The sequence below is a fragment of the Panulirus ornatus genome, chromosome 6 (assembly GCF_036320965.1).
Source record: "Panulirus ornatus isolate Po-2019 chromosome 6, ASM3632096v1, whole genome shotgun sequence".
NCBI classification, from domain to species: domain Eukaryota; kingdom Metazoa; phylum Arthropoda; class Malacostraca; order Decapoda; family Palinuridae; genus Panulirus; species Panulirus ornatus.
In genome coordinates, this window is record NC_092229.1 from 15,141,803 (window position 1) to 15,167,522 (window position 25,720).

The window sequence follows — 25,720 nt, forward strand, 5'->3', positions numbered from 1 at the left end:
CGCCCCCTCCCCCACCCTATGATCCACTTCCGCTTCCATGGTTCCATCCGCTGCCAGATCCACTCCCAGATATCTAAAACACTTTACTTCCTCCAGTTTTTCTCCATTCAAACTTACCTCCCAATTAACTTGACCCTTAACCCTACTGTACCTCATAACCTTGCTCTTATTCACATTTACTCTTAACTTTCTTCTTTCACACACTTTACCAAACTCAGTCACCAGCTTCTGCAGTTTCTCACATGAATCAGCCACCAGCGCTGTATCATAAGCGAACAACAACTGACTCACTTCCCAAGCTCTCTCATCCCCAACAGACTTCATACTTGCCCCTCTTTCCAAAACTCTTGCATTTACCTCCCTAACAACCCCATCCATAAACAAATTAAACAACCATGGAGACATCACACACCCCTGCCGCAAACCTACATTCACTGAGAACCAATCACTTTCCTCTCTTCCTACATGTACACATGCCATACATCCTCGATAAAAACTTTTCACTGCTTCTAAAAACTTCTCTCCCACACCATATATTCTTAATACCTTCCACAGAGCATCTCTATCAACTCTATCATATGCCTTCTACAGATCCATAAATGCTACATACAAATCCATTTGCTTTTCTAAGTATGTCTCACATACATTCTTTAAAGCAAACACCTGATCCACACATCCTCTACCACTTCTGAAACCACACTGCTCTTCCCCAATCTGATGCTCTCAATCAATACCCTCCCATATAATTTACCAGGAATACTCAACAAACTTATACCTCTGTAATTTGAGCACTCACTCTTATCCCCTTTGCCTTTGTACAATGGCACTATGCACGCATTCCGCCAATCCTCAGGCACCTCACTATGAGTCATACATACATTAAATAACCTTACCAACCAGTCAATAATACAGTCACCCCCTTTTTTAATACATTCCACTGCAATATCATCCAAACCTGCTGCCTTGCCGGCTTTCATCTTCCGCAAAGCTTTTTCTACCTCTTCTCTGTTTACCAAATCATTTTCCCTAACCCTCTCACTTTGCACACCACCTCGACCAAAACACCCTATATCTGCCACTCTATCATCAAACACATTCAACAAATCTTCAAAATACTCACTCCATCTCCTTCTCACATCACCACTACTTGTTATCACCTCCCCATTTGTGCCCTTCACTGAAGTTCCCATTTGTTATATATTATCTTATATTATTATTTTTTATTATACTTTGTCGCTGTCTCCCGCGTTTGCGAGGTAGCGCAAGGAAACAGACGAAAGAAATGGCCCAACCCCCCCCCATATACATGTATATACATACGTCCACACACGCAAATATACATACCTACACAGCTTTCCATGGTTTACCCCAGACGCTTCACATGCCTTGATTCAATCCACTGACAGCACGTCAACCCCGGTATACCACATCGCTCCAATTCACTCTATTCCTTGCCCTCCTTTCACCCTCCTGCATGTTCAGGCCCCGATAATGTTCTCGACTTCCATACATTCTTCAAGGCCCCCAGAATTTTCGCCCCCTCCCCCACCCTATGATCCACTTCCGCTTCCATGGTTCCATCCGCTGCCAGATCCACTCCCAGATATCTAAAACACTTCACTTCCTCCAGTTTTTCTCCATTCAAACTCACCTCCCAATTGACTTGACCCTCAACCCTACTGTACCTAATAACCTTGCTCTTATTCACATTTACTCTTAACTTTCTTCTTCCACACACTTTACCAAACTCAGTCACCAGCTTCTGCAGTTTTTTTTTCATACTATTCGCTATTTCCCGCGATAGCAAGGTAGCGTTAAGAACAGAGGACTGGGCCTTTGAGGGAATATCCTCACCTGGACCTCTTCTCTGTTCCTTCTTTAAAAAAAAAAAAAAAAAAAAAATATATATATATATATATATATATATAAATTTTAGGGAGAATAAAAAGATGTTCTGGAAGGAGGTAAATAGGGTGCGTAAGACAAGGGAGCAAATGGGAACTTCAGTGAAGGGCGTAAATGGGGAGGTGATAACAAGTAGCGGTGATGTGAGAAGGAGATGGAATGAGTATTTTGAAGGTTTGTTGAATGTGTCTGATGACAGAGTGGCAGATATAGGGTGTTTTGGTCGAGGTGGTGTGCAAAGTGAGAGGGTTAGGGAAAATGATTTGGTAAACAGAGAAGAGGTAGTAAAAGCTTTGCGGAAGATGAAAGCCGGCAAGGCAGCAGGTTTGGATGGCATTGCAGTGGAATTTATTAAGAAAGGGGGTGACTGTATTGTTGACTGGTTGGTAAGGTTATTTAATGTATGTATGACTCATGGTGAGGTGCCTGAGGATTGGCGGAATGCGTGCATAGTGCCATTGTACAAAGGCAAAGGGGATAAGAGTGAGTGCTCAAATTACAGAGGTATAAGTTTGTTGAGTATTCCTGGTAAATTATATGGGAGGGTATTGATTGAGAGGGTGAAGGCATGTACAGAGCATCAGATTGGGGAAGAGCAGTGCGGTTTCAGAAGTGGTAGAGGATGTGTGGATCAGGTGTTTGCTTTGAAGAATGTATGTGAGAAATACTTAGAAAAGCAAATGGATTTGTATGTAGCATTTATGGATCTGGAGAAGGCATATGATAGAGTTGATAGAGATGCTCTGTGGAAGGTATTAAGAATATATGGTGTGGGAGGCAAGTTGTTAGAAGCAGTGAAAAGTTTTTATCGAGGATGTAAGGCATGTGTACGTGTAGGAAGAGAGGAAAGTGATTGGTTCTCAGTGAATGTAGGTTTGCGGCAGGGGTGTGTGATGTCTCCATGGTTGTTTAATTTGTTTATGGATGGGGTTGTTAGGGAGGTAAATGCAAGAGTCCTGGAAAGAGGGGCAAGTATGAAGTCTGTTGGGGATGAGAGAGCTTGGGAAGTGAGTCAGTTGTTGTTCGCTGATGATACAGCGCTGGTGGCTGATTCATGTGAGAAACTGCAGAAGCTGGTGACTGAGTTTGGTAAAGTGTGTGGAAGAAGAAAGTTGAGAGTAAATGTGAATAAGAGCAAGGTTATTAGGTACAGTAGGGGTGAGGGTCAAGTCAATTGGGAGGTGAGTTTGAATGGAGAAAAACTGGAGGAAGTGAAGTGTTTTAGATATCTGGGAGTGGATCTGTCAGCGGATGGAACCATGGAAGCGGAAGTGGATCATAGGGTGGGGGAGGGGGCGAAAATTTTGGGAGCCTTGAAAAATGTGTGGAAGTCGAGAACATTATCTCGGAAAGCAAAAATGGGTATGTTTGAGGGAATAGTGGTTCCAACAATGTTGTATGGTTGCGAGGCGTGGGCTATGGATAGAGATGTGCGCAGGAGGATGGATGTGCTGGAAATGAGATGTTTGAGGACAATGTGTGGTGTGAGGTGGTTTGATCGAGTAAGTAACGTAAGGGTAAGAGAGAGGTGTGGAAATAAAAAGAGCGTGGTTGAGAGAGCAGAAGAGGGTGTTTTGAAATGGTTTGGGCACATGGAGAGAATGAGTGAGGAGAGATTGACCAAGAGGATATATGTGTCGGAGGTGGAGGGAACGAGGAGAAGAGGGAGACCAAATTGGAGGTGGAAAGATGGAGTGAAAAAGATTTTGTGTGATCGGGGCCTGAACATGCAGGAGGGTGAAAGGAGGGCAAGAAATAGAGTGAATTGGAGTCATGTGGTATACAGGGGTTGACGTGCTGTCAGTGGATTGAAGCAAGGCATGTGAAGCGTCTGGGGTAAACCATGGAAAGCTGTGTAGGTATGTATATTTGCGTGTGTGGACGTGTGTATGTACATGTGTATGGGGGGGGGGGGGTTGGGCCATTTCTTTCGTCTGTTTCCTTGCGCTACCTCGCAAACGCGGGAGACAGCGACAAAGTATAAAAAAAAAAAAAAAAAAAAAAAAAAAAAAAAAATATATATATATATATATATATACACACACACACACACATCTTTTTTTATTACACTTTGTCGCTGTCTCCCGCATTAGTGAGGTAGTGAAAGGAAACAGACGAAAGAATGGCCCAACCCACCCACATACACATGTATATACATAAGAGACCACACACGCACATATACATACATATACAATTCAATGTATACATACATATACATACAAAGACATACATATATACACATGTCCATATTCATTCTTGCTGCCTTCATCCATTATTCCTGGGGTTAGGGGGAGAGAGAATACTTTCCAAGTATTCCCTGAATGTTGTAGAAGGCAAATAAAAGGGAAGGGAGCAGGGGTCTAGAAACCATCCCCTTCAGTTTTTACTTTTCCAAAAGTGGGAACAGAGATGGGGCCGAGTGAGGATTTTCTTTCTAAGGCTCAGTACTCTGTTCTTAATGCTATCTCGCTAATGCAGGAAAAGGCGAATGGATGAAAGCAGCAAGTATGAATATGTACATGTGTATATATGTACATGTCTGTGTATGTATATGTATGTATACGTTGAAATGTATGTGTATGTATGTGTGTGGGCGTTTATGTATATACATGTGTATGTGGGTGGGTTGGGCCATTCTTTTGTCTGTTTCCTTGTGCTACCTTGCTAATGCAGGAGATGGCAATTAAAAATAAAAAATTATATATATTATCTTTTTTTATTATACTCTGTTGCTGTCTCCCGCGTTAGCGAGGTAGCGCAAGGAAACAGATGAAAGAATGGACAAACACACCCACATACACATGTATAATACATACATAAACGCCCACACATGCACATATACATACCTATACATTTCAACGTATACATACATATACACACACAGACATATACATATATACACATGTAGATATTCATACATGCTGCCTTCATCCATTACGGCTTCAGTTGCCCATGCTATCTCCAAAATAAAAATTTAAGAAAACCTTAAAATTTGTCAATCTTAATGTACCATCCTTGTTCATGAAAGTTCCAGTTGATAACCTATTAGAATACCATGTGGAAGCTCTGGATAATATTGGTCTATCTTTTCCAAAATCTGTTTCTTCAAGTCACAAAATTGTGTATTTCAATTTAATTGATATTATGTTCAGAGGTTTGGTATGGCAATGAGTAACCATCTTCATCCAGTGTTAAGTAATTCACACATGGAATTCTTTATATCAAATTGCAAAGGGATATTTCACCCTCTATGGCAATCTGATTTAGGCATGTAGTTAATGATCATTATGTCTAACCATATGTGAAAACTCACATATGCAGGTAAAACCACAAGGAAATGGACATCACAAAGCGTCAAGTGCTTTCGTACAATTATGTCGTCAGGACTCGATACAGACAAAAAGAACCAGAATATACCAGCCACCACTGAGCAAAGCAGGCAAATGAAAGAAACAGGAAGGGACTAGCACACAGGTTAACCTCAATGACCATTTCTCTCTTAAAAGTACGTCTACACTAGACAGATACCACAGGGATACACAGTTTTCTGTGAGCTGGATTTCCTCAACCATCCATTCTGTTCACACCGCAAAGAGAACCAACCTCCAAGCCCAGCAATTCTTGTGAAAAAAGTCTACAATGATGGAGCCTGACCAATTCCTGCTGACTACAGTCACATTAAACTGCCTAAGTGTGTACAGGGAGTTGAAAAAGAAAACGAAAAGGCTTTAGGTAAAACCAAGTCAACAGAAAAAATCCAGATATCCATCGTGATCTCTAATGCCGAGCCCTCTTGAATGTTTGTGCTCGGTCGATAGTCGGTTGGTGATCTGAACATATCTTACTGGATATATAAATTGAAATGTTTTACATTCTAGATACACATTTGTACGTATTCAAAAGCACAATTCTTATTATGTAATAACAGAAACAGATATCATAACAGATATGCATAAGAATAATACAGCGTCTACACAATTACAATGTGTCTGATGGGTACCCATTCTAAATACACATTTGTACATATTTAAAAAGAACAATTTCTATTATGTAATAGTAGAAATAGATGTTATAACAGACATGCATAAGAATGATAATACAGTGCCTACACAATTATAATCTGTGTCCGAAGGGTGCTCAGAGAAAATCCAATCCATTTTGCTGGCTCACTTTCCCCACACATTTCTGTAGATGATTTGCAAAAACAGGAGAGAGATATGTATGGGCCCATTTCTTCTATGAATAGTGTAACCATGCCTTTAGTTACCCTATGTTCTGAGACATTCAAAATTTTTTCACTATAAGCAGGCAGTAGATGGTAGGCAGCCAACATACAGGGAGGTACATTACCAGTACTACCCACCTGAGTATCAGGTGGGTGAGGCACCCAGCAATTCAGTGGTTGTCAAGTTGCACTCTTCTGACTCAAGTAGCAAACTTTTCTTTTTGCCTCATCCACACATGGACCACTGGAATTCTGTCCACAAAAATACAGTCTCTCCTTGTCATACATAACACTTGACAACACTTAACTCACTAATATCATTCCTCAAAACTTTAGGGTTCCCTTTAGTGAGCACTACATGCTAGCCCAGTCTTTTGGCAAAATGGCAGGAACAAGAGACAGATATAAGTAGGTAGGAACATTTGATAGAAGCATTAGGCAAAAGTAGCCAGTAGGAACATTAGGCAGGAGCATTAAGTAGTAAAAGTGGGGAAGAACATTTAGGAGGAGACTGCAAACACTATGCCAGACTTGCCCTCTGCCAATGGCTTGTTTAGGGTGAGGCACTACAGGCTAAGACGTGGCACTGGAGTTCACTAGTTATGGAGACTATTTCCATGGCCATCCCCTTGTGGGAGTTCCAGTAGGGAACAGGCATCAGAGATACAGATAAATAAAGTTATCTAATTTACATAAAACATTTCAATTCATATTAATATCTCTATGTTTGATGAGACAACTAAAAATTGTGGACAGAAATATTCTTTGCCCTCCTTTCACCCTCCTGCATGTTCAGGCCCCGATCACACAAAATCTTTTTCACTCCATCTTTCCACCTCCAATTTGGTCTCCCTCTTCTCCTTGTTCCCTCCACCTCCGACACATATATCCTCTTGGTCAATCTTTCCTCACTCATCCTCTCCATGTGCCCAAACCACTTCAAAACACCCTCTTCTGCTCTCTCAACCACGCTCTTTTTATTTCCACACATCTCTCTTACCCTTACGTTACTCACTCGATCAAACCACCTCACACCACACATTGTCCTCAAACATCTCATTTCCAACACATCCATCCTCCTGCGCACAACTCTATCCATAGCCCACGCCTCGCAACCATACAACATTGTTGGAACCACTATTCCTTCAAACATACCAATTTTTGCTTTCCAAGATAATGTTCTCGACTTCCACACATTCTTCAAGGCCCCCAGAATTTTCGCCCCCTCCCCCACCCTATGGTCCACTTCCGCTTCCATGGTTCCATCCGCTGCCAGATCCACTCCCAGATATCTAAAACACTTCACTTCCTCCAGTTTTTCTCCATTCAAACTCACCTCCCAATTGACTTGACCCTCAACCCTACTGTACCTAATAACCTTGCTCTTATTCACATTTACTCTTAACTTTCTTCTTCCACACACTTTACCAAACTCGGTCACCAGCTTCTGCAGTTTCTCACATGAATCAGCCACCAGCGCTGTATCATCAGCGAACAACAACTGACTCACTTCCCAAGCTCTCTCATCCCCAACAGACTTCATACTTGCCCCTCTTTCCAAAACTCTTGCATTTACCTCCCTAACAACCCCATCCATAAACAAATTAAACAACCATGGAGACATCACACACCCCTGCCGCAAACCTACATTCACTGAGAACCAGTCACTTTCCTCTCTTCCTACACGTACACATGCCTTACATCCTCGATAAAAACTTTTCACTGCTTCTAACAACTTTCCACCCACACCATATATTCTTAATACCTTCCACAGAGCATCTCTATCAACTCTATCATATGCCTTCTCCAGATCCATAAATGCTACATACAAATCCATTTGCTTTTCTAAGTATTTCTCACATACATTCTTCAAAGCAAACACCTGATCCACACATCCTCTACCACTTCTGAAACCACACTGCTCTTCCCCAATCTGATGCTCTGTACATGCCTTCACCCTCTCAATCAATACCCTCCCATATAATTTACCAGGAATACTCAACAAACTTATACCTCTGTAATTTGAGCACTCACTCTTATCCCCTTTGCCTTTGTACAATGGCACTATGCACGCATTCCGCCAATCCTCAGGCACCTCACCATGAGTCATACATACATTAAATAACCTTACCAACCAGTCAACAATACAGTCACCCCCTTTTTTAATAAATTCCACTGCAATACCATCCAAACCTGCTGCCTTGCCGGCTTTCATCTTCCGCAAAGCTTTCACTACCTCTTCTCTGTTTACCAAATCATTTTCCCTAACCCTCTCACTTTGCACACCACCTCGACCAAAACACCCTATATCTGCCACTCTATCATCAAACACATTCAACAAACCTTCAAAATACTCACTCCATCTCCTTCTCACATCACCACTACTTGTTATCACCTCCCCATTTGCGCCCTTCACTGAAGTTCCCATTTGCTCCCTTGTCTTACGCACTTTATTTACCTCCTTCCAGAACATCTTTTTATTCTCCCTAAAATTTAATGATACTCTCTCACCCCAACTCTCATTTGCCCTTTTTTTCACCTCTTGCACCTTTCTCTTGACCTCCTGTCTCTTTCTTTTATACATCTCCCACTCAATTGCATTTTTTCCCTGCAAAAATCGTCCAAATGCCTCTCTCTTCTCTTTCACTAATACTCTTACTTCTTCATCCCACCACTCACTACCCTTTCTAATCAACCCACCTCCCACTCTTCTCATGCCACAAGCATCTTTTGCGCAATCCATCACTGATTCCCTAAATACATCCCATTCCTCTCCCACTCCCCTTACTTCCATTGTTCTCACCTTTTTCCATTCTGTACTCAGTCTCTCCTGGTACTTCCTCACACAGGTCTCCTTCTCAAGCTCACTTACTCTCACCACCCTCTTCACCCCAACATTCACTCTTCTTTTCTGAAAACCCATACAAATCTTCACCTTAGCCTCCACAAGATAATGATCAGACATCCCTCCAGTTGCACCTCTCAGCACATTAACATCCAAAAGTCTCTCTTTCGCACTCTTTCGCACGCCTGTCAATTAACACGTAATCCAATAACGCTCTCTGGCCATCTCTCCTACTTACATAAGTATACTTATGTATATCTCGCTTTTTAAACCAGGTATTCCCAATCATCAGTCCTTTTTCAGCACATAAATCTACAAGTTCTTCACCATTTCCATTTACAACACTGAACACCCCATGTATACCAATTATTCCCTCAACTGCCACATTACTCACCTTTGCATTCAAATCACCCATCACTATAACCCAGTCTCGTGCATCAAAACCACTAACACACTCATTCAGCTGCTCCCAAAACACTGCTATTGACGTTTGTGTAAATAAATTATACATTTCCTTTTTTCCATAGCCAGAGGTTGAACCATTATGTGACATTCATTTTTTCATTCATTTCAAGCTAGAAGTTTCAGTTTTCTAAATTGTTTCTTACATTTTTCATATGTATATATATGTATGTGTGTGTGTGTGTATATGTGCGTATGTATGTGTATGTGTGTGTATGTGTATATGTATATATATATGTATATTATCCCTGGGGATAGGGGTGAAAGAATACTTCCCACGTATTCCTCGCGTGTCGTAGAAAGCGACTAGAGGGGACGGGAGCGGGGGGCCAGAAATCCTCCCCTCCTTGTATTAACTTTCTAAAATGGGAAACAGAAGAAGGAGTCACGCGGGGAGTGCTCATCCTCCTCGAAGGCTCAGAGTGGGGTGCCTAAATGTGTGTGGATGTAACCAAGATGTGAAAAAAAGAGAGATAGGTAGTATGTTTGAGGAAAGGAACCTGGATGTTTTGGCTCTGAGTGAAACGAAGCTCAAGGGTAAAGGGGAAGAGTGGTTTGGGAATGTCTGGGGAGTAAAGTCAGGGGTTAGTGAGAGGACAAGAGCAAGGGAAGGAGTAGCAATACTCCTGAAACAGGAGTTGTGGGAGTATGTGATAGAGTGTAAGAAAGTAAATTCTCGATTAATATGGGTAAAACTGAAAGTTGATGGAGAGAGGTGGGTGATTATTGGTGCATATGCACCTGGGCATGAGAAGAAAGATATATATATATATATATATATATATATATATATATATATATATATATATATATATATATATATATATATAAACGCCCATATACATTTCAATCTATACATGCATATACATACACATACATATATGTGTCGGAGGTGGAGGGAACGAGGAGAAGAGGGAGACCAAATTGGAGGTGGAAAGATGGAGTGAAAAAGATTTTGTGTGATCGGGGCCTGAACATGCAGGAGGGTGAAAGGAGGGCAAGGAATAGAGTGAATTGGAGCGATGTGGTATACCGGGGGCGTCTGGGGTAAACCATGGAAAGCTGTGTAGGAATGTATATTTGCGTGTGTGGACGTATGTATATACATGTGTATGGGGGTGGGTTGGGCCATTTCTTTCGTCTGTTTCCTTGCGCTACCTCGCAAACGCGGGAGACAGCGACAAAGCAAAAAAAAAAAAACACATACATATTTATACAAGTACATATTCATAATTGCTCCCTTCATCCATTCCCCTCGCCATCCCGCCACACAAAATAGCATCCCTAGCCTCCAGCGAGGTAGCGCCAGGAAAAGACAACAAAAGCCACATTCGTTCACATGAATGTCACATGTAATGCACAGAAACCACAGCTCCCTTTCCACAACCAGGCCCCACAAAACTTCCTATTATTTATCTCAGAAGCTTCACATACCCTGGTTCCATCCATTAACAGCACATCCAACACAGTATACCACATCGTTCCAATTCACTCTTTTCCCTGGTACACTTCTCACCCTCCTGTATCTTCATGCCCCGACTGCTCAAAATCTTTTTCACTCTATCCTTCCACCTCCAATTTGGTCTAATGGTTCTTCTTGTTCCTTCCACCACTGACATATATATCCTCTTTGTCAATCTTTCCTCACTAGTTCTCTCCATGTGTCCAAACCATTATAACACACCCTCTTCGGCTCTCTCAACCACACTTTCTATTACCACACACCTCTCATACCCTTTCATTACTTACTTGATCAAACCACCTCACACCACATATTGTCCTCAAACATTTCATTTCTAACACATCCACCCTCCACACAATCCTATTTAAAGTCCATGCCTTGCAACCATATAACATAGTTGGAACAACTATTCCTTCAAACATACCCATTTTTGCTCTCCGAGATAACGCTCTTGCCTTCCACACATTCTGCAACACTCCCAGAACCTTTGCCCCCTCCCCCACCCAGGGACTCACTTAAGCTTCCATGGTTCCATCTGCTGCTAAGGTCACTCCCAGGTATCTAAAACACTTCACTTCCTCCAGTTTTTATCCAATCAAACTTACATCCCAATCAACTTGTCCCTCAACCCTAGTGAACTTAATTATTTTGCTTTTATTCACATTAACTATCAACTTTTTCCTTTCACACACTTTTCCAAACTCAGTCACCAACCGTTGCAGTTTCTCACATGAATCAGCCACTAAAGCTGTATCATTGGCGAACAACAACTGACTCACTTCCCAGGCCTTCTCATCCACAACAGACTGCATACTTGCCCCTCTTTCCAAAACTCTGCATTTACCTCCCCAATCACCTCGTCCACAATCAAATTAAACAACCATGGGGACGTCACACACCTCTGCAGCAAACCGACATTCACTGGGCACCAATCACTCTCCTCTCTTCCTACTCAAACACATGCCTATTTTAAATCCTTGGTAAAAAGTATTCACTGCTTCTAGCAACTTACCTCCCACACAATATACTCTTAAAACCTTTCACAAAGCATCTCTCATCAACTCTTATCATATGCCTTCTCCAGATCCATAAATGCTACATACAAATCCATCTGTTTTTCTAAGTATTTCTCACATACATTCTTCAAAGCAAACAACTGATCCACATATCCTAGACCACTTATGAACCCACACTGCTCTTCCCCAATCTGATGCTCTATACATGCCTTTACGCTCTGTTGTTTAAACACTCACCTTTATCCCCTTTGCCTTTGTATAAAGGTACTATCCATGCATTTTGCCAATCCTCAGGCACTTCACCATGGTCCAAACATACAATGAATATCCTTACCAACCAATCAACAACACAGTCACCAACTTTTGCATTAAATTCCACTAACATCCAAACCTACCGCCTTCCTGGATTTCATCTTCTGCATAGCTTTCACTACCTCTTCTCTCTTCACAAAACCATTCTCCCCAACCCTCCCACTTCGCAAACCACTCTGACCAAAACACCCTATGTCTGCCAATCTATTATCAAATACATTCAAGAAACCTTCAAACTACTCACTCCTCCTCCTCACTACTGTTTTTACCTCCCAACTTACCCCCTTCATCAATATTCCCATTTGTTCTCTTGTCTTAAGCACATTATTTACCTCCTTCCAAAACATCTTTTTATTCTCCCTCAAATTTAATGATACTCTCTCACCCAAACTCTCATTTGCCCTCTTTTTCAGCTCTTGCACCTTTTTCTTGACCTCCTGCCACTTTCTTTCATAAATCTCCAAGTCATTTGCACTACTTCCCTGCAAAAATCATCCAAATGCCTCTCTCTTCTCTTACACTAACAACATTCCTTCTTCATCCCACCACTTACTACCCTTTCTAATCTGCCCACCTCCCACCTTTCTCATGCCACATGCATCTTTTGTGCAAGATATTGCCGTTTCCCTAAATACATCCCATTCCTCATCCACTCCCCTCATGTCATGTACTTTCACCTTTTGCCATTCTACACTTAATCTCTCCTGGTACTTCCTCACACAAGCCTCCTTTCTAAGCTCACTTACTCTCACCACTCTCTTCTCTCCAACATCCTCTCTTCTTTTCTGATAACCTCTACAAATCTTCACCTTCGCCACCTCGCCACACATGGAATAACATCCCCCTCCCCCCTCATGTGTGCAAGGTAGCGCTAGGAAAAGACAACAAAGGCCCCATTCGTTCACACTCAGTCTCTAGCTGTCATGTAATAATGCCTGAAACCACAGCTCCCTTTCCACATCCAAGCCCCACCAAAATCTTTCCAAGGTTTACCCCAGTCGCTTCACATGCCCTGGTTCAATCCAATGACAGCACATTGACCCCAGTATACCACATCGTTCCAATTCACTCTATTCCTTGCACACCTTTCACCCTCCTGTATGTTCAGGCCCTAATCACTCAAAATCTATTTCACTCCATCCTTCCACCTCCAATTTAGTCTAACGCTTCTCGTTCCCTTTACCTCTGACACATATATCCACTTTATCAATCTTTACTCATTCATTCTCTCCATGTGACCAAACCACTTCAACACACCCTCTTCTGCTCTCTCAACCACACTCTTTTCATTACGACACATCTCTCTTACCCTTTCATTACTTCCTCAATCAAACCACCTCACACCACATACTGTCCTCAAACATTTCTTTTCCAACACATCCACCCTCCTCCACACAACTCTATCTATAGCCCATGCCCCACAACCATATAACACATAATATTGTTGGAACCACTATTCCTTCAAACATACCCATTTTTGCTCTCCAAGGTAACATTCTCGACTTCCACACATCCTTCAAAGCTCCCAGATCCTTCGCCCCCTCCCCCACCCTGTGACTCACTTCCGCTTCCATGGTTCCATCTGCTGCCAAATCCACTCCCAGATATCTAAAACACTTCACTTCCTCCAATTTTTCTCCATTCAAACTTACCTTCTAATTAAGTTATCCCTTAACCCTACTGAACTTAATATCCTTGCTCTTATTCACATTTACCCTCAGCTTTCTTCTTTCACACACTTTACCAAACTCTTCCACCGACTTCTGCAGTTTCTCACCAGCATCAGCCACCAGCGCTGTATCATCAGCGAACAACTGGCTCACTTCCCAAGCCCTCTCATCCACAACAGACTGCATACTTGACCCTCTCTCCAAAACTCTTGCAGTCACCTCCCTAACCACCCCATGCATAAACATATTAAACCATGGAGAAATCACGCAACCCTGCCGCAAACCAACATTCACTGGGAAACAATCACTTTTCTCTCTTCCTACTCGTACACATGCCTTACATCCTTAGTAAAAAGTTTGGAAGGAGGGAAATATAGTGTGTAAGACAAGAAAACAAATGGGAACATCAGTGAAGGGGGCTAATGGGGAGGTAATAACAAGTAGTGGAGATGTGAGGAGATGGAGTGGGTATTTTTGAAGGTTTCTTGAATGCGTGTGATGATAGAGTGGCAGATATTGGGCGTTTCTGGTAGAGGTGGTGTGTGAAGTGAGAGGGGTCAGGGAGAATGGTTTGATAAATAGAGAAAAGGTAGTGAAAATTTTGAGGAAGATGAAAGCCAGCAAGGCTGGAGAGTATTCCAGTGGAATTTATTAAAAAAAGCGGTGACTGTGTTGTTGATTGGTTGGCAAGGATATTCAATGTATGTATGGTTCATGAAGTGCCTTTGGATTGGTGGAATGCATGGAAAGTGCCACTGTATAAAGGCAAAGGGGATATAAGCGAGTGCTCAAATTACAGAGGTATAAGTTTCTTGAGTATTCCTGGGAAATTATATGGGAGAATATTGATTGAGAGGGTAAAGGAATGTACAGAGCATCAGAATGGGGAAGAGCAGTGTGGTTTCAGAAGTGGTAGAGGATGTGTGCATCAGGTATTTGCTTTGAAGTATGTATGTGAAAAATACTTAGAAATTCAAATGGATTTGTATGCAGCATTTATGGATCTGGAGAAGGCATATCATAGAGTTGATAGAGATGCTTTGTGGAAGGTATGAAGAGTATAAGGTGTGGGAGGTAGGTTGCTAGAAGCAGTGAATTTTTTTTAATCAAGGATGTAAGGTAAGTGTGCGAGTAGGGAGAGAGGAAAGTGACTGGTTCCCAGTGAATGTTGGTTTGCAGCAGGGGTGCGTGATGTCTCCATGGTTGTTTAATTTGTTTATGGATGTTAGGGAGGTGAATGCAAGAGTTTTGGAGAGAGGGCTTGGAAAGTGAGTCAGTTGTTGTTCATTGATGAAGCGCTGGTGGCTGATTCGGGTGAGAAACTGCACAAGCTGGTAACTGAGTTTTGTAGAGTGTGTGAAAGAAGAAAGCTGAGAGTAAATGTGAAAGAATAAGAGCAATGTTATTTGGTCCAGTAGGGTTGGGGGACAAGTAAATTGGGAGGTAAGTTTGAATGGACAAAAACCGGAGAAAGTTAAGTGTTTTAGATATCTGGGAGTGGATTTAGAAGCGGATAAAACCATGGAAGTGGAAGTGAGTCACGGGGTGGGGGAGGGGGCGATGATTCTGGGAGCATTGAAGAATGTGTGGAAAGCAAGAACATTATCTCGAAGCAAAAATGGGTAAGTTTGAAGGAATAGTAGTTCCAACAATGTTATATGGTTGCGAAGCATGGGCTATAGATAATGTTGCGTGGAGGAGGGTGGATGTGTTAGAAATGAAATGTTTGAGGACAGTGTGTGGTTTGATCGAGTAAGTAATAAAAGGGTAAGAGAGATGTGTGGTAATAAAAAGTGTGACTGAGAGAGCAGAAGAGGGTGTATTGAAAAGGTTTGGTGACATGGAGAGAATGAGTGAGTTAAGATTGACAAAGAGGATGTGTGTGTCAGAGGTGGAAGGATGGAGTGAAAGATTTTGAGCAATCAGGGCCTGAACATACAGGAATGTCAAAGGCGTATAAGGAATAGAGTGAATTGGAACGATGTGGTATACCAGGGTTGACGTGCTGTCAATGGATTGAACCAGGGCATGCAAAGCGTCTGGGGTAAACCATGGAAAGTTTTGTGGGACCTGGATGTGGAAAGGGAGCTGTGGTTTCAGTACATTACACATGACAGATAGAGACTGAGTGTGGACAAATGTGGCCTTCGTTGTCTTTCCTAGTGCCACCTTGCGCTACAAGAAAACATCATCACTATCTCTTGCTTCAGCGAGGTTGCTGTCATGTGTAATGCACAGAAACCACAGCTCCCTTTCCACATTCAGGCCCCACAGACCTTTCCATGTTTTATAAAAATCCAGACGATTCACATGCCCTGATAGTCCCACTGACAGCACATCGACCCTGGGATACCACATCATTCCAATTCACTCTACTCTTTCAAGCCTCTCACTCTCCTGTATCTTCAGGCACCAACAACTCAAACTTGTATTCACTCCATCCTTCCACCTCCAATTTGGTCTCCCACTTCTTCTTCCCTCCACCTCTGACACATACATGCTCTTTTTAAATCTTTACTCACTAATTCTCTCCATATGTCAAAACCATTTCAACACAACCACTTCTGCTCTCTCACCCATACTCTTTTATATTTCCACACATCTCTTTTACCCTTACATTACTTACTCAATCAAGCCACCTCACACCACATATCATCCTCAAACATTTCATTTCCATCACATCCACCCTCCTCCGTACAACCCTAACTATGGCCCATGCCTCGCAACCATATAATATTATTGGAACTACCATTCCTTAAAACATACCCACTTTTGCTCTCCAAGATAAGCTTCTCACCTTCCCAACATTCTTTATTGCTCCCAGAACCTTCACCCCCTCCCCACCCTGTGAATCACTTCCACTTCCATAGTTCCATCTGCTGCTAAGTCCACTCCCAGATATCTAAAACACTTTCCTTCCTCCAATTTTTCTCCATTCAAACTTACATCCCAATTAACTTGTTCCTTAACCCTATTGAACCTAATTAACGTGCTCCTACTCACATTTACTCTCAACTTTCTTTCACACACTTTTCCAAACTCAGTCACCAACCTCTGCAGTTTCTCACATGAATAAGCCACTAGAGCTGTATCATCAGTGAACAACTACTGACTCACTTCCCAGGCCCTATCATCCACAACAGACTGCATATTCGCCCCTCTCCAAAACTCTTGCATTTACCTCCCTAACAACCCCCTCCATAAACAAATTAAACAACCATGGGGACATCAAAAACACCTTCCACACACCAACATTCACTGGGAACCAATCACTCTACTCGTACACATGCCTTACATCCTTGGTAAAAACTTTTCACTGCTTCAGGTAAGTAATCTCCCACACCATATACTCTTCAAACTCTCCACAAAGCATCTCTATCAACTCTTACCATATGCCTTCTCCAGATCCATAAATGCTACATACAAATCAATCTGTTTTTCTAAGTATTTCACACATACATTCTTCAAAGCAAACACCAGATGCAGACATCCTCTACCACTTCTGAAGCCACACTGCTCTTCCCAAATCTGATGCTCTGTACATGCCTTCACTCTCGCAACCAATACCCTCCCATATAATTTTCCAGTAATACTCAACAAACATATGCCTCTGTAGTTTGAACACTCACCTTTATCCCCTTTGCCTTTGTACAATGTCATTATGCATGCATTCGGCCAATCCTCAGGAACTTCACCATGGTCCATACATACAATGAATATCCTTACCAACCAATCAACAACACAGTCACCTCCTTTTATAATAAATTTCACAGCAATACCATACAAACCTGCCGCCTTCCTGGATTTCATCTGCAACGCTTTCACTATCTCTTCTCTCTTTACAAACCATTCCCCTGACCCTCTCACTTAGCACACCGCCCAGACCAAAACACTCTATCTGCCACTCAATCATCAAACATATTCAACAAACCTTCAAAATACTCACTCTATCTCCTCACTTAATCAATGACTGTTATCAACTCCCTACTTGCCCCCTTCACCGATGTTCCCATTTGTGCTCATCTTACGCATGCGATTTACCTCCTTCCAAAACATCTTTTTATTCCCCCTAAAATTCAATGATATTCTCTCACCCCAACTCTCACTTGCCCTCTATTTCAACTCTTGCACCTTTCTCTTGACCTCCTGCCACTTTCTTTTATATTCTTGCACTTGCATATTTCTCTTGACCTTCTGTCGCTTTCTTTTATACATCTCCCAGTCATTTGCACTACTTCCCTGCAGGTATCGTCCAAATGCCTCTCTTTTTTGTTTCACTAACAGCCTTACATCTTCATCCCACCACTCACTACCCTTTCTAATTTGCCCACCTCTTACCTTTCTCATGCCACATGAATCTTTTGCACAAGACATCACCGTTTCCCTAAACACATCTCATTCCTCATTCATTCCCTAACGTCATTTGCTCTCACCTTTTGCAATTCTACACTTAATCTCCCTTGGTACTTCTTCACACAAGTCTCCTTTCCAAGCTCACTTACCTCACCACTCTCTTCTCCCCAACATTCTCTCTTCTTTTCTGAAAACCTCTACAAATCTTCACCTCAACAAGTTAAGTGATCAGACCTCTTTCCAGCTGCCTCTCTTAGCATACAAACATCCAAAAGTCTCTCTTTAACATGCCTATCAATTAACATGTAATCCAATAATGCCCTTTGACTATCTCTCCTACTCACATACGTATACTTATGTATACCTCTCTTTTTAACCAGGTATTCCCAATCACCTGACTTTTTTCAGCACAAAGCCAAAAGCTCTCCACCATTTCCCTTTACAACAAAGAACACCCCATGTACACCAATTATATCCTCAACTGCCACATTACACATCTTCACATTTAAATCACCTATCACCCAGTCTCAAGCATCAAAGCTGCTTATACACTCACTCAGCTGCTCCCAAAACACTTGTCTCTCATAATCTTTCTTATCATGACCAGGTGCATAGGAACCAATAATCACCCATCTCCCTCCATCCACTTTCAGTTTTACCCACAACAACCTAGAATTTACTTTCTTACATTCTATCACATACTCCCTCACTTCTGCTTCAGGAGTAGTGCTACTTCTACTTTATATCTTGTCCTCTCACCAACCTGACTTAACTCCAAGTGCTTTCCCAAACTACTCTTCCCCTCAACCCTTGAGCTTCATTTCACTCAGAGCCAGAACATCCAGGTTTCTTTCCTCAAACATACTACCTATCTCTCCTTTCTTCTCATCTTGGTTCCAACCAAACACATTCAAACATCCCAATCTGAACCTTCAAGAGGATGAGCACTCCCTGCATGACTCCTTCTTCTGTTTCCCTTTTCAGAAATTTAAAAGAAAGGAGGGGAGTTTCCAGCCCCCTTTAGTCGCCTTCTATGACACGATTAGAATATGTGGTAAGTATTCTTTCTCCCCTATTCCCAAGGATAATATATGTCAGTGGATTAAATCAGGGCATGTGAAGCATCTGGGGTAAACCATGGAAAGTTGTGTGGGACCTGGATGTGGAAAGGGAGCTGTGGTTTCGGGCATTATTGCATGACAGCTAGAGACTGAGTGTGAACGAATGGGGCCTTTGTTGTCTTTTCCTAGCGCTACCTCGCACACATGAGGGGGGAGGGGGATGGTATTCCATGTGTGGCGAGGTGGCGATGGGAATGAATAAAGGCAGACAGTGTGAATTGTGTGCATGGGTATATATGTATGTGTCTGTGTGTGTATATATATGTGTACATTGAGATGTATAGGTACGTATATTTGCGTGTGTGGACGTGTATGTATATACATGTGTATGGGGGTGGGTTGGGCCATTTCTTTCGTCTGTTTCCTTGCGCTACCTCGCAAACGCGGGAGACAGCGATAAAGCAAAATAAAATAAAAATATATATAAGATACAGTCCTAGTGGCTGATTCGGGTGAGAAACTGCAGAAGCTGGTGACTGAGTTTGGTAAAGTGTGTGAAAGAAGAAAGCTGAGAGTAAATGTGAATAAGGGCAAGGTTATTAGGTACAGTAGGGTTGAGGGACAAGTCAATTGGGAGGTAAGTTTGAATGGAGAAAAATTGGAGGAAGTGAAGTGTTTTAGATATCTGGGAGTGGATTTGGCAGTGGATGTAACCATGGAAGCAGAAGTGAGTAACAGGGTGGGGGAGGGGGCGAAAGGTCTGGGAGCATTGAAAAATGTGTGGAAGGCAAGAATATCATCTCGAAAAGCAAAAATGGGTATGTTTGAAGGAATAGTGGTTCCAACAATGTTTTATGGATGTGAGGCTTGGGATATAGATAGGGTTGTGTGGAGGAGGGTGGATGTGTTGGAAATGGGATGTCTGAGGACAATATGTGGAGTGGAGGTGGCTTGATTGAGTACAGAATGAAAGTGTAAGAGAGATGTGTGGTAATAAAGAGTGTGGTTGAGAGAGCAGAAGAGGGTGTATTGAAATGGTTTGGTCATATGGAGAGAATGAGTGAGAAAGATTGACAAAGGGGACACATGTACCAAAAATGGAGGGAACGAGGAGAAGCGGGAGACCAAATTGGAGGTGAAAGGATGGATTGAAAAAGATTTTGAGCAATCGTGGCCTGAACATGCAGGAGGGTGAAAGGCGTGAAAGGGATAGAGCGCATTGTGGTATGCCGAGGTCAACGTGCTGTCAATGGCTTGAACCAGGGCATGTTTAGCATCTGGGGTAGACCATGGAAAGTTCTGTGGGGCCTGGATGTGGAAAGGGAGCTGTGGTTTCGGTGCATTATACATGACAGCTAGAGACTATGAACAAAATGTGGCCTTTGTTGTCTTTTCCTAGTGCTACCTCACACACATGCGAGGGGGTTGTCATTTCATGTGTGGCAGGGTGGCGACGGGAATGAATAAAGGCAGACAGTGTGAATTGTGTGCATGGGTATATATGTATGTGTCTGTGTGTGTATATATATGTATACGTTGAGATGTATAGGTATGTATATGTGCGTGTGTGGACATGCATGTATATACATGTGTATGCAGGTGGGTTGGGCCATTCTTTCATCTGTTTCCTTGCGCTACCTCGTTGACGGAGACAGCGACAAAGTCTAATAAAATAATAAATATGTATATATTTATTTATTCATTTTATTGTACTTCGTCGGTCTCCCGCGTTAGCGAGGTAGCGCAAGGAAAGACAAAAGAATGGCCCAACCGACCCACATACACATGTATATACATACACGTCCACACACAGCACATATACATACCTATACATAACGTATACATATATATACACACACAGACATATACATATATACACATGTACATAATTCATACTGTCTGCCCTTATTCATTCCCGTTGCCACCCCGCCACACATGAAATGACAACCCCCTCCCCCGCATGTGCGCAAGGTAGCACAAGGAAAAGACAACAAAGGCCACATTCGTTCACACTCAGTCTCTAGCTGTCATGCATAATGCACCGAAACCACAGCTCCCTTTCCACATCCAGGCCCCACAAAACTTTCCATGGTTTACCCCAGACGCTTCACATGTACTGGTTCAATCCACTGACAGAACGTCCACCCCGGTATACCACATCGTTCCAATTCACTCTAATCCTTGCACACCTTTCACCCTCCTGCATGTTCAGGCAATGATCACTCAAAATCTTTTTCACTCCATCTTTCCACCTCCAATTTGGTCTCCCACTTCTCCTCGTTCCCTCCACCTCTGACACATATATCCTCATGGTCAATCTCTCTCTCATTCTCTCCATGTGACCAAACCATTTCAATACACCCTCTTCTGCTCTCTCAACCACACTCTTTTTACCATCACACATCTCTCTTATCCTTTCATTACTTACTCAATCAAACCAACTCACACCACATATTGTCCTCAAACATCTCATTTCCAGTATATCAACCCTCCTCCGCACAAATCTATCTATAGCCCACACCTCGCAACCATATAACATTGTTGGAACCACTATTCCTTCAAACATAACCATTTGTGCTTTCCAAGATAACGTTCTCGACTTCACACATTCTTCAATGCTCCCAGAACCTCCGCCCCTCCCCCACCCTGTGACTCACTTGCACTTCCATGGGTCCATTCACTGCCAAATCCACTCCTAGATGTCTAAAACACTCCACTTCTACCAATTTTTCTCCATTCAAACTTAACTCCCAATTAACTAGTCCCCAAACACTACTGAACCTAATAACCTTGTGCTTATTCACATTTACTCTCAAATTTCTTCTTTCACACTTTACCAATCTCAGTCACCAGCTTCTGCAGTGTCTCACTTCACAAGCTCTCTCATCCACAACAGACTGCATAGTTGCCCCTCTCTCCAAAACTCTTGCATTCACCTCCCTAACCACCCCATCCATAAACAAATTAAACAACCAAGGAGATATTATGCAGATTCACTGGCTAAAGCTAAGCTACACACAACAATTTTGCTGCTGATCTCTCTGCTCCAGCTGCCTGAGCTGGAGTATGAGCTCCAACAATATCACCTACAAATTCTCAGGATGGATCAGGCTGAGATGGAGTCTAGGGGGCCATAATGGATAAGAGCTCTGTATGAACAAAGGCATCAGGTGGGGACAAGTTGCACCAAGTTAAGCAGCAGTGCTGGTGGGGTGAGGGTAAGGAGAGTGTGGCTATATGGGGCAATGATCAATGTACGTAGAATGTTCACTACCAGCTGGGATACTGGGCTTACAACTCAAGCACAGCTTACCTGTGTCATAAGCATGATTAAATTTTGGAATGCAACCAACAAAGAAGTTATCCCTTGGAATAGATTGATCAACATGCAGCTACAGATTACACTCAAGGTCCTCCAATTCCCAGTCATGGTAAGTCCTCTTTCTGCTAAAGTTTTCTCCACCTCCATTTCCTATCATCATGTTTATTGATGCCCCAAGCTCAGATTTCAGGGAAGGTTGCTGGATAGCTAACCAAGCTGATAAAATCATGACAGTTATACATTCCAATGCTTTGGTTCTTTGCTTGCTTATAAGCTCACCTGAACAAGGTCCTGATATGAAAATGAGCAGAGCATGCACCAACAAGCATAGGATACAACCTAAAACATCCTGGTGCAACATACCATAAATCAAGTCCATGGCCCAAGTTAGATCAGAATGGAAAACACTCTGCATCCCAGACTTCAAGAGATCATACATGAACCACTTGCTTCCACCAGGACTAAGATCTCTAAATATGGCCAATGCCCAATGAGAAATGACACTAGTCAGAAATACTTGGTTCCAGGTCTCCCTCAAGAAGTGAGAAAGTGGCTCTTGGGAGGATAATTGGGACTAACAGGACTGTTGTTGCCACGTCTGTGGTTGCTGCTATTATCTGTAGCAGAAGATGCAGACTGGACACCTCCCTTCATCACTTGAACCATATTTTCCACAATCTGTGTCATCAATGTTGACCTGTCTTTAAAGTTATCAAGGGTGGGTAGTGATGGGTCCAAATCTCCAAAAGAAGTCTGAATGTAAAGTACAAAACTGAGAGGTTAAGCTATTTGCACTGCATCTACAACCTGACATGGGAACAAAAGCATGTGTCTATGCAGATTGAAAGACAATACAGGTGGAAACGCAGTTGGTCCAGCAATTCCTTAACATGTTGAACAGGGAGTGCTCCCTGTTGAGAAGCAGTTACCACCTCTCTAAGTGCTATGGCAGGTATTAGGCACATGTCACTATTTCATGTGTGACGGGGTGGCGACGGGAATGGATGAAGGAAGGAAGTATGAATATGTACATGTGTATATATCTTTTTCTTTTGTTATACTTAGTAGCTGTCTCCCGCATTAGCGGAGTAGCACAAGGAAACAGAAGAAAGAATGGCCCAACCCACCCTCATACACATGTTTATACATAAACGCCCACACACGCACATATACGTACCTATACATTTCAACACATACTTACACAGACATATACATATATACACATGCACACATCCACACTTGCTGCCTTCATCAACTCCCATCGCCACCCAACCACACATAAAAATTGCACCCCCTTCCCCACACGAAGTAGTGCTAGGAATATATATATATATATATATATATATATATATATATATATATATATATATTTTTTTTTATACTTTGTCGCTGTCTCCCGCGTTTGCGAGGTAGCGCAAGGAAACAGACGAAAGAAATGGCCCAACCCACCCCCATACACATGCATATACATACATCCACACACGCAAATATACATACCTACACAACTTTCCATGGTTTACCCCAGACGCTTCACATGCCCTGATTCAATCCACTGACAGCATGTCAACCCCAGTATACCACATCGATCCAATTCACTTTATTCCTTGCCCTCCTTTCACCCTCCTGCATGTTCAGGCCCCGATCACACAAAATCTTTTTCACTCCATCTTTCCACCTCCAATTTGGTCTCCCACTTCTCCTCGTTCCCTCCACCTCCGACACATATATCCTCTTGGTCAATCTTTCCTCACTCATTCTCTCCATGTGCCCAAACCATTTCAAAACACCCTCTTCTGCTCTCTCAACCACGCTCTTTTTATTTCCACACATCTCTCTTACCCTTACGTTACTTACTCGATCAAACCACCTCACACCACACAGTGTCCTCAAACATCTCATTTCCAGCACATCCATCCTCCTGCGCACAACTCTATCCATAGCCCATGCCTCGCAACCATACAACATTGTTGGAACCACTATTCCTTCAAACGCACCCATTTTTGCTTTCCGAGATAACGTTCTCGACTTCCACACATTCTTCAAGGCTCCCAGAATTTTCGCCCCTCCCCCACCCTATGATCCACTTCCGCTTCCATGGTTCCATATGCTGCCAGATCCACTCCCAGATATCTAAAACACTTTACTTCCTCCAGTTTTTCTCCATTCAAACTTACCTCCCAACTGACTTGATCCTCAACCCTACTGTACCTAATAACCTTGCTCTTATTCACATTTACTCTTAACTTTCTTCTTTCACACACTTTACCAAACTCAGTCACCAGCTTCTGCAGTTTCTCACATGAATCAGCCATCAGCGCTGTATCATCAGCGAACAACAACTGACTCGCTTCCCAAGCTCTCTCATCCACAACAGACTTCATACTTGCCCCTCTTTCCAAAACTCTTGCATTCACCTCCCTAACAACCCCATCCATAAACAAATTAAACAACCATGGAGACATCACACACCCCTGCCGCAAACCTACATTCACTGAGAACCAATCACTTTCCTCTCTTCCTACACCTACACATGCCTTACATCCTCGATAAAAAACTTTTCACTGCTTCTAACAACTTGCCTCCCACACCATATATTCTTAATACCTTCCACAGAGCATCTCTATCAACTCTATCATATGCCTTCTCCACATCCATAAATGCTACATACAAATCCATTTGCTTTTCTAAGTATTTCTCACATACATTCTTCAAAGCAAACACCTGATCCACACATCCTCTACCACTTCTGAAACCACACTGCTCTTCCCCAATCTGATGCTCTGTACATGCCTTCACCCTCTCAATCAATACCCTCCCATATAATTTACCAGGAATACTCAACAAACTTATACCTCTGTAATTTGAGCACTCACTCTTATCCCCTTTGCCTTTGTACAATGGCACTATGCACGCATTCCGCCAATCCTCAGGCACCTCACCATGAGTCATACATACATTGAATAACCTTACCAACCAGTCAATAATACAGTCACCCCCCTTTTTAATACATTCCACTGCAATACCATCCAAACCTGCTGCCTTGCCGGCTTTCATCTTCCGCAAAGCTTATACTACCTCTTCTCTTTT

The 25,720-nt window shown here is 42.5% G+C and overlaps 1 protein-coding gene and 1 pseudogene across 3 annotated transcripts in view; both read right to left on the reverse strand.

Moving 5' to 3' along the window:
* Bap170 (Brahma associated protein 170kD) overlaps positions 1 to 25,720 on the reverse strand; it is a 284,703-nt gene that overhangs the window by 245,151 nt on the left and 13,832 nt on the right. The gene's annotated exons all lie outside the window — the stretch shown is intronic.
* LOC139749077 (uncharacterized) lies at positions 10,333 to 23,886 on the reverse strand (annotated as a pseudogene).